The 12636-nt window shown below is 45.0% G+C and overlaps 1 protein-coding gene across 5 annotated transcripts in view; it reads right to left on the bottom strand.

The window, feature by feature from the left end:
• MPPE1 (metallophosphoesterase 1) overlaps nt 1-11090 on the bottom strand; it is a 23911-nt gene extending 12821 nt beyond the window's left edge. For 3 of the 5 annotated variants that reach the window (XM_032399033.1, XM_032399037.1, XM_032399036.1), the window contains exon 1: nt 10653-10729. The gene's annotated coding sequence lies outside the window, so the exon portion shown is untranslated. Of the gene's footprint in view, nt 1-1513; nt 3392-10652; nt 10730-10871 lie in introns of those variants that run through there. The other 2 variants (XM_032399034.1, XM_032399035.1) reach the window with 2 other exon arrangements.
• Between the last annotated feature and the right edge of the window lie 1546 nt (nt 11091-12636).

Here is a 12636-nt window from a genome sequence, read left to right as displayed (position 1 = left end):
GGGGGAGTGGGAGAGGGAGAAGCAGGCTTCCCGCGGAGCAGGGAGCCGGAGGGAACCCGAGGGAGCCGGAGGTGGGGCTCGATCCCAGGACCCCTGCTTGTGTTCCCTCTCTCACTGTGTCTCTCTGTCAAATAAATAAATAAAATCTTTAAAAAAAAAAAAAAAAAAAAGAAAGAACTAATGAGTTACAGAATCGCACCTATATTCCCAAATAAATGAAGTGTCCAGTACTTGTACAGGACAGTATGTTGGATCATGCTGTAAGAATGATCCTCCCTCTAACACGATAAAGTTTCACTGCCACTTTGGAAATCATTAAATAAGAATCCATCCAGAGGATGTTAAGGTAGGAGATAAGGGGCACCCTGGTGGCTCAGTCAGTTAAGCCTTCGGCTCAGGTCACGATCCCGGGGTCCTGGGATTGAGCCTTACATTGGGCTCCCTGCTCAGAGGGGAACCTGCTTCTCCCTCACCCTCTGCCCCGCAACTCGTGCTCTCTCTCAATCTCAAATAAATAAATAAGATCTTTAAAAAAAAAAAAAAAAAAAGGTAGGAGATATAATGGAACAGTCAACAAATATTAAGTAAGTATAACTTGACTCCCAAAACTTGACTCCCACCCCTCAACCTTACAAATCAACAGGCCAGAAGCCCCCTGTATTGTGTTGCCTCTGGTGTGAATTCAGCACTTTTCCATATTGCTTTTCCACAAAAGAAGTGAATATTCATGGACAATGTGCTTCAGGGATGCGAGCAATACATTCCACTCTGGGCTCAGAGACCAGGGTCTCACAGAGCCACCCATCTGTCAACACGGCATCTGGATTATATGTTTGCAAGAATACGGGTTTTCACCTGCAAATGAGCCTTAAAATTCTGGATGGCCTTCTGTTAGAAGACATCTATGTACAGTGGTTTCTCTATGGGAAACTTTAAAATGTTTATGGATTCTTCTGAATCATAAATGAAGTATGTATCCTATTTAAAAAAAAAAAAAGCATCCACTTCTGACACATCTGAAGAGAAAGGTCGGTACAAGGATGATCTGAAACAGGCTTTAAGAAGTGACATGTGGAGCACCTGGGTGGCTCAGTCGTTGAGCATCTGCCTTCGGCTCAGGTCATGATCCCAGGACCTGGGATCGAGTCCCACATCGGGCTCCCTGCTCCACGGGAAGCCTGCTTCTCCCTCTCCCACTCCCCCTGCTTGTGTTCTCTCTCTCACTGTGTCTCTCTCTGTCAAATAAATAAATAAAAATCTTAAAAGAAAACAAAATACTTAAAAAAAGAAGTGACATGCAGGGTGCCTGGTGGCTCAGTCAGTTAAGCATCTGCCTTCGGCTCAGATCATGATCCCAGGGTCCCAGGATCAAGCCCCTCAGCAGGGAGTCTGCTTCTCCCTCTCCTTCTGCCCCTCCCCCCCCAGCTTGTGTGCACTCTCTCTCTCTCAAAAAAAATAAAAAAAAGCTTAAAAAAAAAAAAAAAAGAAGTGACATGCTACTGAAGTTCCTCACCTTAGGCTCCCGACGAGGATCTTAAAGGGCAGTGACCTGATAGCTGCAGAGAACTGATAAGGGAGAAGCTCCAGAAGTCTCTCGGGGGAGGCTTAGAGGGCCACTGACCACAGATCCTCACTGAGCCAATAAATATAGAAAATCCCTTCCTGGGGGGGATGCTTTTCTAAGATGAATCCAGGAAACCTCATATGGCTGATAGGCAAGGGGTCAAGAACACTCTCTCTCCTGGAGGGTCTAAAATAATCTCTGCAAAATTCAGTTTCCAGAACTGTCCACAACAGCACATAAGTCTGAGTCCCTGTAAGAGTCCCTAGCTTACAGCACAGTGGCGTTCTACATAACAACCAACCATTAAGCTACGGAAAATTTTTTAAATCTTACCTAAAGAAAAATAAATGGGGGCAAACACGTATTTTGAGCCATTATCAAAAGTTTAAAACAGAACCTCAGAATTGAAAGCGATAAATGATGGATGCCCTTCCCGCTCCTCCAAATGGAGCACTGACATCGGTGGCTTTCCGGAAAAGAAGAAATGACAGGATCGGAGGGGCAGGAATGGCTCTGGGCCCAAGTGTTCACCCTTCCTCTGCCTGCTCTCGAATGGCGTTATTTACGGTAAATCCTTGATTGAAGAGGGCACAGGACAGGAATCCCAGATTGTAAATGTGTCCTTTCAGACAGGGAGGTCAAAGGCAGAGGTGCATGTAATCCGGGATCAAACGCTCGTCCTGCAATTCTACTCCGAACACCCATCTATCTTTATCAAGCGGTCCGACCGACGGTGACCACGTGCCACACCCTGTCCTCTCCTCAGAACCTCCTCGCCACCTCGGTTTCTCAAAGGATGAACCACGCGTGCCACATATCTAGAATCACCGGATGCTTTATCTTCCAACCGGGGACATCTTTTGAGAGGGAAAAGTGGCATTAAGGATAATAAAGACGGGACAGTGGTGTAAGCCAGGACAGCCCCAGGACCCTCAGGGAGCGCGGTCCCCCTGTGCATGATTCCACCCCGTGAGGCCAGCGCTTCATCTAATGCCCATGAGGACAGAGTAATGCGTCTCTTGCTGTCATCCATCTCTCAGCAATCAAACTCCAGAATGAGGTACAAATGCCCCTAGTAACCATTCACCAGGGAGACGAAGAACATGGATCCTCTATTTGGGTGATGCTCGTAAAAGAGAGAAAGAGAGAGCCTCAGAGGAATCATGAATGTATTTCTCAATACCATCTCATTTCCTTTGGTTTGATTCAATCAAATGTATCAGAAGCAACCATTTGGTGTTACTATCTCACTTTCTTTCAAAAGGCCCAAGAGTCTTCTGAAATCCTAACCACGGCAGCTGAAACTTCCCAAACACCTTCACGTTTCCTCAGACTTTAGAGGGTGCGCCGAGAGGAGGGAGCCCGGCCTCCTGGGGCCGGCCCTACAATTCTCCTAACAAGCAGACTTTTGCTCTTTAGAGGCTCCAGGAGCTGAAAACCAGAATGACGACTTCGTAATTGCTCCTCTACACCCACTTCCTTTCATCTAAGAAGCTGGTTTCGGAACACGACCAGGGGACAGGAGCGGCCTGGAGCAAGGCAGGCCCAGGCTGCCGTCCAAGTGTAGCACACAGCGGGGGTCAGGGGCTGCAGCCCCTCAGCTTCCCTGGAGCCACGGAAGCAGGACAGGACACACAGAGACAAGCCAGGGGAGCTCTCATGACCGACCCAGCTCCCATGTACCTCTGATCCTGCTGACGCCGGGCAGGCCTCTGGCCCCAGGCTGACAGCTCAGATAAGGAGGGCCACGGGGCAAACAAAAGGTTGGGGGAGTCCCTGCCCTTCCCTCAAGCATCTGTGTTCTTTTTTCCGTAAAGACATAAAAAATATCCTACAAAGAGCGCTTCAGCCAGAGGACTTAGAATAAAGGAAGGGAAGGAAGAAGGGAGGTGGGAGGAAGGAGGGAGGGGACGGGGAGCGGAAGAGGGGAGGAAGGAAGAGGGCAGGGCAGGGAAGGATGGAGGGAGAGAGGAACAGATGAAGGACAGGGAAGGAGGGAGAGCAAGCTAGCTGGTACTGTTACATATTTTCTTGTGAAAACCCTAACACCATGTGACTCAGCTCTGTGGTATAAGAAACAGAACTCCTCATGGGGTGAAAACCATTGTTTGACAACTTCTGACACCAAATCCTTAAACAAAATTCCTTTTGCTCAAATCTTGGAAATCTACTTTGCTTTCTCTATCCAAACTCATTGTCCTACTCCACAAATCAGTACTCCCCAATGTTGTCTTCAAGGCAATGGCCAAAACACACACCCACACACCCCTTTTCCCTCCTGAAATGAAGCCAGAGTAATTTTTAGGGCCGATGGGGGTGGGGCAGGGGGCCCACTGTCCCCCTAGAAATGCCACAGCAAGGCCAGCGCCAGGCACACGAGTAATGAGCTCCTCCCTTATGGCTGCTTCCAGATGCCCATGAAGTGCCCTTCTCCTTGTGCTCAAGCCAACCTCAGGGACAGCACGGCGTCCTCATTTATGGCCGCAGCTGACCTGTGAAAAGAACATGCTGACCACGAGGAATAGGGAGCAACGGACATTTCCAGCACAGGGGCAGACCTGGCACAACGGAGCGTACCTTTCTCGGGAGGGAAGAGGAAAACCTCAGAGCTCTACGGGGAACCTTCCACTCTTTCCTCTTCCAGTATCTCATCCTAGGTTATGAATACCAACCGGCAGAAAACAGCTACGCTGAACTGGAAAAAGCCCAACATACAGCTCTGCTATGTGACCCTGGGCAAGCCACTTAGCCTTTCTGAGCCTCACAATGGGGGTCACAGTGCTGCCACCACTAATGTCATGGGACTGACAGAAATGATGTTCACAAATGTGCGTTTTTTAACAGTGAAACCTTCCGTGAGGCAGGTATGTCAGGATTAGATTAGAGAGCAAGCCTTCCACTCTGGTGAATTCAGAAGCAATGGAACTCAAGTCAAATAGCCTTAATCAGAGTAAGGAGAATGAAGCCCAGCAACTGCAGAGAACCTAGAAGCTGTGGCCATCGTTCTCCACTCATGTACCAAGTTGGACTTTCTAATACTTGACATCCAAAGTCCCTAGACCCTTTCCTCACTAAATGTAAAACTGAACTTGTATCTCAACCATAATGAGTAGGTCAGTGACTTAAAATCCCCACAGCCACGCAGCCCGAATAACCAAATGCTGCTCTGTCTTCCACGTCTCGGCTCTTACAGGCTAATGAAGAGAAACTGTGTTCTTTCCAAGATGAAATGAAAGGGGGGCCCGGTCCCTCATCAGAGCACTGTGGAGCGCTCTACCCAGGCCCAAATGCGGCCAACTCTTCCTGCCTCCTCCAGAAATACAGGGGGGAAAAATGTGATTATCCATTTTTATCACTAGATGTACAACTAGGCCATGAGTGCTTTCAATAAAGAGACTATTCTCTCTGTGTGTTGCCTTCTTGTGGTTAAGTGATGAAGAACTCTGTCCATGTTAGACACTTCTCTTTGCATTAGCAGACTTGGGTTCAAAAAGCAAAATTACTAAAATGTGATTGTTTTCAACTCACCCCCCCCCCCAAAGTGAATCTGTCAATTTTATTAAGCTCATCAAATGATATCCCAGCAGGAAAACTACACAGGCCTCCCAACACTGTTCAGTCTGGTTAAGATCAAAAGGCAGACACACAACGCCTCTCAGGACCCTTCCTGACCCGTCTATAAGAGAGCAAGGTTTGATATTAAAGGTCCCAGGAGGCCCTGGTGAGAACTAAAGTGTAGAATCTGTGTGATTTTGATTTCTACCCCCTACACATACCTTATTCCTGACATCACACATGATGACGTCAGTCACATTTACCGCCCCGTAATTTTTCCAAAAGCTAAAAGAAACCCATCCCTGGTTTATGAAATCGGTTTGGTGGTTGGTGACCAGAGTTTTGAAAAACAAGATAGAATAAAACAGAATCGAAAACATTAGCCTGTAGTGTACGTAGTAAAGGTAAGGCATCATAAAGTTGATTTCACAAAACTCTTGTCTCTACTTTTCTGTACATGGATCTGTGCGTCCTGGTCATGATATAAAATGTATTTCTTACTGCACTAGTCTGTAAGCTCCCTAAGTCAGGGACCTTGCCTTGCCCATCCTCACATCCCCCCTCTGCCAGTGCCCAGGATGGTGCCTGCAAACAGTAAGTGCTCAATAACATCTGTGGAGTAAATGGCCTACATTTAACCTTATTGTCCCAAACATTTCAGAATTACAAACATATATTATCACTCCTTTGGTCTTTAAATGCGTCACAGTCTCCAGCCATAGAAACAGGAGGAACAGATTCGAGAAGATGTCCTGCTCCCCTTGGTCAGAGGGACAGGCAGGAATTTAAAGACGGGCAAACAGGTGCACAGAACACATTTTCTCACAGCCCCTGTGTGGAACTCTTACAAAGGAAAACCTTGCATGGCCCTCTGATGACAGGGAAGTAATGACAATCTTCCCCGAGCCCTTTTGGAGAAAACAGCTTTCTTTCTAAAAGGGAAGTACATGAAAATGCCTGGCAGCGCCTGGGTTCTCTCCTAAACCCCGGGGCTGGCATGAGCCGGGCAGCTGGGGAAGTCTATATCCCCGTTGTGTTCTTTCCTAGTACAAGAGCTCAGGCAAGTCACTCAGAGAAACAGAAAAGGGGGAGGGGGAGAGACAAGATGGTTATTATAAAAAACAAAACAAAAACTAAAATAGCAAGCATTGACGAGGATGAGGATAAACTGTAACACTTGTGTACGGTTACTAGGAATATAAAATGGTGCAGTGCCTACAAAAAGTGGTGTGGTGGTTCCTCAAAAAATTAAAAATAGAACTACTATATGATCCACCAATTTCACTTCTAGGTATATACTCAAAAGAACTGAAAGCAGGTGAGACGCCTGGGTGGCTCAGTCAGTTAAGCGTCTGCCTTCAGCTCAGGTCATGATCCCGGGGTCCTGGGATAGAGTCCTACGTCGGGCTCCTTGCTCAGCGGGAAGCCTGCTTCTCCCTCTCCCTCTGCCTGCCGCTCCCCCTGCTTGTGATCTCTCTCTCTCTCTGACAAATAAAAAATTAAATCTTTAAAAGAATAAAAAAATTTTTAAAAAAAGAACTGAAAACAGGGACTCAGATATGTGTACACCCATGTTCACAGCAGCATTATTCACAAGAGTCAAAAGGTGGGATCGACCCCAATGTCTGTGGATAGATGAACAGATAAGCAAAATGTGCTATATGTATATCTAAATATAATGGAATATTACTCAGCCCTTAAAAAGGAAAGAAATTCTGACATAGGCTACAACATGGATAAATCTTTTTTTTTTTTTTTAAGATTTTATTTATTTGAGAGAGAGAGAGAGATCATGAGCAGGGGGAGCAGCAAGCAGAGGGAGAAGTAGACTCCCTGCTGAGCAAGGAGCCCGATGCAGGACTGGATCCTGGGACATGAGCTGAAGGCTGATGCTTAACTGACTGAGCCACCCAGGCACCCCAAACACAGGCATTTCTGAAGTCCACTTCAAATTTGCTGAATCAGAACCTTCAATATTTGGGCCCAGGAATCAGCACTCATAAAATGCCCACCTGCAACATGGATAAATCTTGATGACATTATATACTAAGGTAAATGAGCCAGTCACAAAAAGACAAAGACTCTATGAGTCCATTTATATGAGGTCCCTAAAGTAGTCAAATTCATAAAGACAGAAAGTAGATGGCAAGGTGGTTGCCAGGGGCTGGGAAAAGGGAAAATGGGGAGATGTTGTTTCATGGGTATAGTTCCAATTTTGCCAGATGGAAAAGCACTAAAGATTGCTTGGACCACAATGTGAATACACTTAATCGGACTGAGCTATACACCTAAAAATGGTGTATTTACAGCCAAAAAAATAAAAATAAATAAATAAATAAAAATGGTGTATAGAGAGATCCAAAAGAATGAGAAGACAAGCCTCAGACTGGAAGAAAATATTTGCAAAAGACACCTCTAATAAAAGACTGTTATCACCCCATCTACAAAGAACTCCTAAAACTCAATAAAACAAACAACCCCATTAAGAAGTGGACAAAAGACAATAGATCTTAAGCATTTCACCACACACACACACAAACAAAAGTAACTATGTGAGTTGACAGATGTGTTAATTAACTGTTGTGTGGACTGTGATAACCATTCCACAATGTACACGTGTATCAAATCATCACATTGTACATTTTTATTATGTACAATTTTACTTGTCAATTGTAGCTCAATATAGCTGGGGAAAAATTAATAATTAAAAATAAATTTAAAATGGGCCAAAGAACCCTAAAAGGCACCTCACCAAAAAAGTATATTGGCAAATAAGTACATGAATATAGGTCATCAAAGAAATGCAAATTAAAACAAGAACAAAATATACACCTATTAGACACAGCAAAGATAGACAAGACAGACACCTATCAGAATCACCAAAATACAGAAGACTGGCAACACCAAATGCTGGTGAGGATGTGGAACAACAGAAATTCTCATTCATTACTAGTGGGAATGCAAAATGGTGTAGCCACCTTGGAAGATAGTCTGGCTGTTTCTTACAGAACTAAACATACTCTTACCCTATGATCCAGCAATTGTGCTGCTTGGTATTCTACCCAAATGAGTTTTTTTTTTTTAATTTTTTTATTGTTATGTTAATCCCCATACATTACATCATTAGTTTTAGATATCTACCCAAATGAGTTTAAAACTTATGTCCACACAAAAACCTGACACAAACATAGCCGCTTTCTTCATAATTGCCAAAACCTGGAAGCAACCAAGATGTCCTTCAATAGGTGAATGGATAAATAAACCGTGGTACATGCGGACAATGGAACATTATTCAGTGCTAAAAAGAAAGGAGCTATCAAGCCCTGAAAAGACATGAGGAACTTTAAATGGGTATCATTAAGTGAAAGAAGCCAATCTGAAAAGGCTACATACTGTAGGATTCCTTCTATATGACATTCTGGAAAAGACAAAACTATGGATACAGTAAAAGATCAGTGGTTGGGGGTGGGTAAGGGGGAGGAAGAGAGAGATGAACAGGTAGAGCACAGGAAATATTTAGGGCAGTGAAAATACTCTGTATGATACTATAATGGTGGATATATGTCATACATTGTTAAAACCCATAGAATATACACCACCAAGAGCCGACCTAATGTAAACTATGGCCTCTGGGTGATTCTGATGTGTTAGTGTAGGTTCATCAATTGTAGCCAATGTGTGACTCTGGTGCAGGATGCTGATAATGGGGGACAGCGTGCTATGTGGGGGCAGAGATCATATGGAAACTCTCTGCTCAGTTTTGCTGTGAACCTAAAACTGCTCTAGAAAACAGTCCATTAATAATTAGCAAGATGGTAAATTTTTTGTGTATTTTACCACAATTAAATATTTTTTAATTTAATCATATCCTGATACATGATACAGCATAGATGAACCTTGAGGACATTATGCTAAGTGAAATAAGTCAGACACAGAAAGACAAAGTACTGTATGATTCTACTTATATGGGGGACCTACAGTAGTCAAATTCATAGAGACAGAAAGTAAAATGGTGGTTGCCAGGGCCAGGGTTGCAGGGATGGGCAGGGATTATGTAATGGATATGGAGTTTCAACTGGGGAAAAAGTTCTGTAAATGGATAGTGGTGACAGTTGAAGAATAATGTGAAAGTACTTAATGTCACTGAACTATAAGCTTAAAATGGTTAAAATGTTAAATTTTATATTATGCAGGTTTTGCCACAATTTTCTAAAAAAAGGAAGAGGCACACGAACACACACACAGGACCCTCCAAGCTAAGGATGTCCTATAGCAAGGGCTTCCTTTTGGATCTAAATATACTACCTTTATAGGGGCGCCTGGGTGCCTCAGTCGTTAAGCATCTGCCTTCTGTTCAGGTCATGGTCCCAGGGTCCTGGGATCGAGCCCTGCATCGGGCTCCCTGCTCAGCGGGAAGCCTGCTTCTCCCTCTCCCACTCCCCCTGCTTGTGTTCCCTCTCTCGCTGTCTCTCTCTGTCAAATAAATAAAATCTTTAAAAAAATAAAAATTAAAAAAAATATATACTACCTTTATATATAAAAAGAAGTCTTGGGAGCCTGGGTTTAGGGAATATCACTGAGTCACCTTCTCACCTTTTAAACAATACAACTGGTAGATGAGACTGGTGAGATGAGATGAGGAAGCTCTAAGTTGGCTTGTGTTCCCCCAAATCAGAGCGCCTTTACTTGAAATAAAGCAAAATGTGTGTGTTGTTGCTGAAGAATCTTTCCTTCGGTTAACCACTTTTTAAAGTGGATAATGCATCAGTCCCAGAGGGTACAGCAGGTGTTGCCCCACGGCACACAGAGAAGGAACCCGATCAGTGTTTAAAGTAAACAAACAAACAAACAAAAAACCAGCTAAAGAAAAATGACTGACATGTTATTGTTCACGAATAGCTCTCGTAAATTACAGCACAAAATATTAACATACAATATAGGCATGCCACACTGCTCTGTATTGCCCAACACATAAAGATAGCAGCTGCAATCCATAACTGCGAACAAAACACTTCATCCATTGACTGAGTTTTAACTTCAAAGCCATCATTAAATATCTAAATTCCCTCCACCCAAAAACAGCACTAAAAAATGTGTAATATGCACTGATCCATAGTTTTTTCTCTTACTTGTCCATTATCTTAAATATATTACCACAGTGTCATCAATGGCTATTCGAATATTAAATGTTCCACCTTAAGTAAGACGGATTTGTTTTTGTCAATCTACATCAGCAAACTAGAAAGTGAGAGGCGCCTACGATTTGATACCTGGGCCTTAAGTAATCGTGATTCTCCAGCAAGTAAATGACTAATTCCCAGAACACCGTTTTTTCAGCTAACTCTCAATCCTAAAAAGGCAAGGAGGTTCCAGTCTGCAGTAACAAGAAATAGCAATTAACCTAGAAGCCTAAATATTATAGCATGGTCATAAGAAAACATGGAGAATCCTGCTTGCGGCGGGCGGCCAAGCACCCAGCGAGGCGGATCGCAAAGCAAAGCCTCCCGGGCGAGCCGGGCCCCCATCACTTCACCTGTCCTCCGGCCCGCCGAGCATCCCTGCAACTTCCTGTTTCCGCGCACGTGGCCCAGCGGGTCCCCGTCACCCCTGGCACCGCGCGCCGCCAGCCTCGGGCGGGCGGGAAACACTGAGTCGCCGCGAAGAGACACGCCCCCGGCCCCGCCCCCGCCCCGCCCCGCAGTGGGCTCCACGGGCCGCCCCCAACGGTGGGTGCAAAGAAGCAAAACCCTACACTTGGCCGCATCTTCCTCAACGACTCGGCCCTTCGTGCCATCCTTAATGTCTTCTAGACTTTATTCTCCGCTCGGGTCCTTAGTGCCGCGGCTCCCTGGAACCCCCAGAGCAACGTCCGAGAAGGCGAGGGGCGCGCTGCAGCCGCGAAGCAGTTGGCGCCCGGAGCGGCGGCCAGGGGAGGAGGGGCGCGCCGGCCGGTGCGGATCGGGGCGGCCCCGCGGCGGCCCCGGAGCCCCGCTCGTGGTCAGGGCGGCCCGGAGCTCGCTTCCCGTCTGCACGGCCGCGGCTCGAGGCGGGCTCCGCGGGCCCTCGGGGCGCCTAGGCTCTGCGCCCCTGACGCCGGGGGCGGGGCGGCGGCGGGGAGCGGCCGGCGGCCGGAAGGCGAGTCGCCGGACCTCCGCGCGGCGCCGACAGGTGGCGCTGTGGCTGCTCGCTACGTCTTCCCTCGCCGCACCGCGTCCCGGGTCCCACGCTGGGTCTCCCTCACCTTCTCCAGGGCTTCTCCAGGGCGTGACAAAGTGCTTCAAGGAGTGTGTGATGAATAAACGAGATCATCAGAGCCACTATTTATTGGGGGCTTTCTTTTTCTTTTCCTTTTTTTTTTAACTGTTACTTGTAACAGTATAGCATGGCATGTTCTACTTTTCAAAGAGCTTCACATCCATTATTTCAAATAATCCTCAGAATAAGCCTGTAAATCAAGAGCAAGAAGTAAACTGAAGCTCGAAGCAATAATACACAGGGTCTTCCAACCAACCAATTCTAGCATATTTTTGCAAATCCGTGAGTATAGTTAATATACGGAGATAGAATAGAAATCCTATAGAAAGCAACCAGCAAAATGCCTGGTATCTAGTAGGCAAGCAGTAAATGGTAACATTATTATTAATTAAGAATATTGTAATATTTTCAAATATGTCCAAATGAACAATTTTATCATCACGAGAACTGGGACAACCTACGCACACCAATATGAAACAATAGGAAGTATGTAGCATTGTCTAAGGTATTCTCGCTGACTAGAAAAGCAAAAGAAAAAAAAATGTGAATCCGGTAAAGCCTAAAACTAACTCCAAGCTTAAGGAAATAGAGGGACCAATGAACAGGTTAAATTACATCACCAGGAAGCAGCCAGCTGGAACCAGAATGTGGAAGTTCTACAGACCAAATTACCTAACTTCTTAATTCAACAAATAAATAGCATCAGGAAAAAAAGAGAGAGGAAGAGAGGGAGATTTGTTATAAAGCAGACTTGAGAGACACATTAGCCAAATGCAAATTTGTGGGCCTTGTTTGGGTCATAATCAAGATAAACTAGCTTTTAAAAAAAATATTTAAAGATCGGGAAACTTGGACATGGAATGGATATCAGATGCCACCAAAGAATTATTGGTGATTTTGCTATGATAACGCTATTGTGGTTATTTTTTTTTTTTAAGATTAGAGAAACTAAAGTATTTACAACCGAATTATATGGTTTCTGGAATTTGCTTTAATATTCCAGGAAATTAAAAAAACAGGGAAGTAGGAGAAAAAACAATATTGGCAAAATGTTGATAATGTTGAAGCAAGGAGATAGGTGTGTGGCATAGCGGTTGGAAGAAACCATCCCCCCCACCAAGACATCCACATCCCAATCTCTGGACCTGTGAATATGTTACCTTACGTGGCAAATGGTGTGATTAAGGTTAAGGACTTTGAGGTGGGAGTTTCTCCTGGGTTGTTATCCCACTGAATCCAGTCTAATCACTTGTCCTTTTTTT

This window comes from Phoca vitulina, unplaced genomic scaffold, assembly GCF_004348235.1.
Source record: "Phoca vitulina isolate PV1807 unplaced genomic scaffold, GSC_HSeal_1.0 scaffold126, whole genome shotgun sequence".
NCBI lineage: Eukaryota > Metazoa > Chordata > Mammalia > Carnivora > Phocidae > Phoca > Phoca vitulina.
This window is presented reverse-complemented; position numbering and strand designations above follow the sequence as displayed.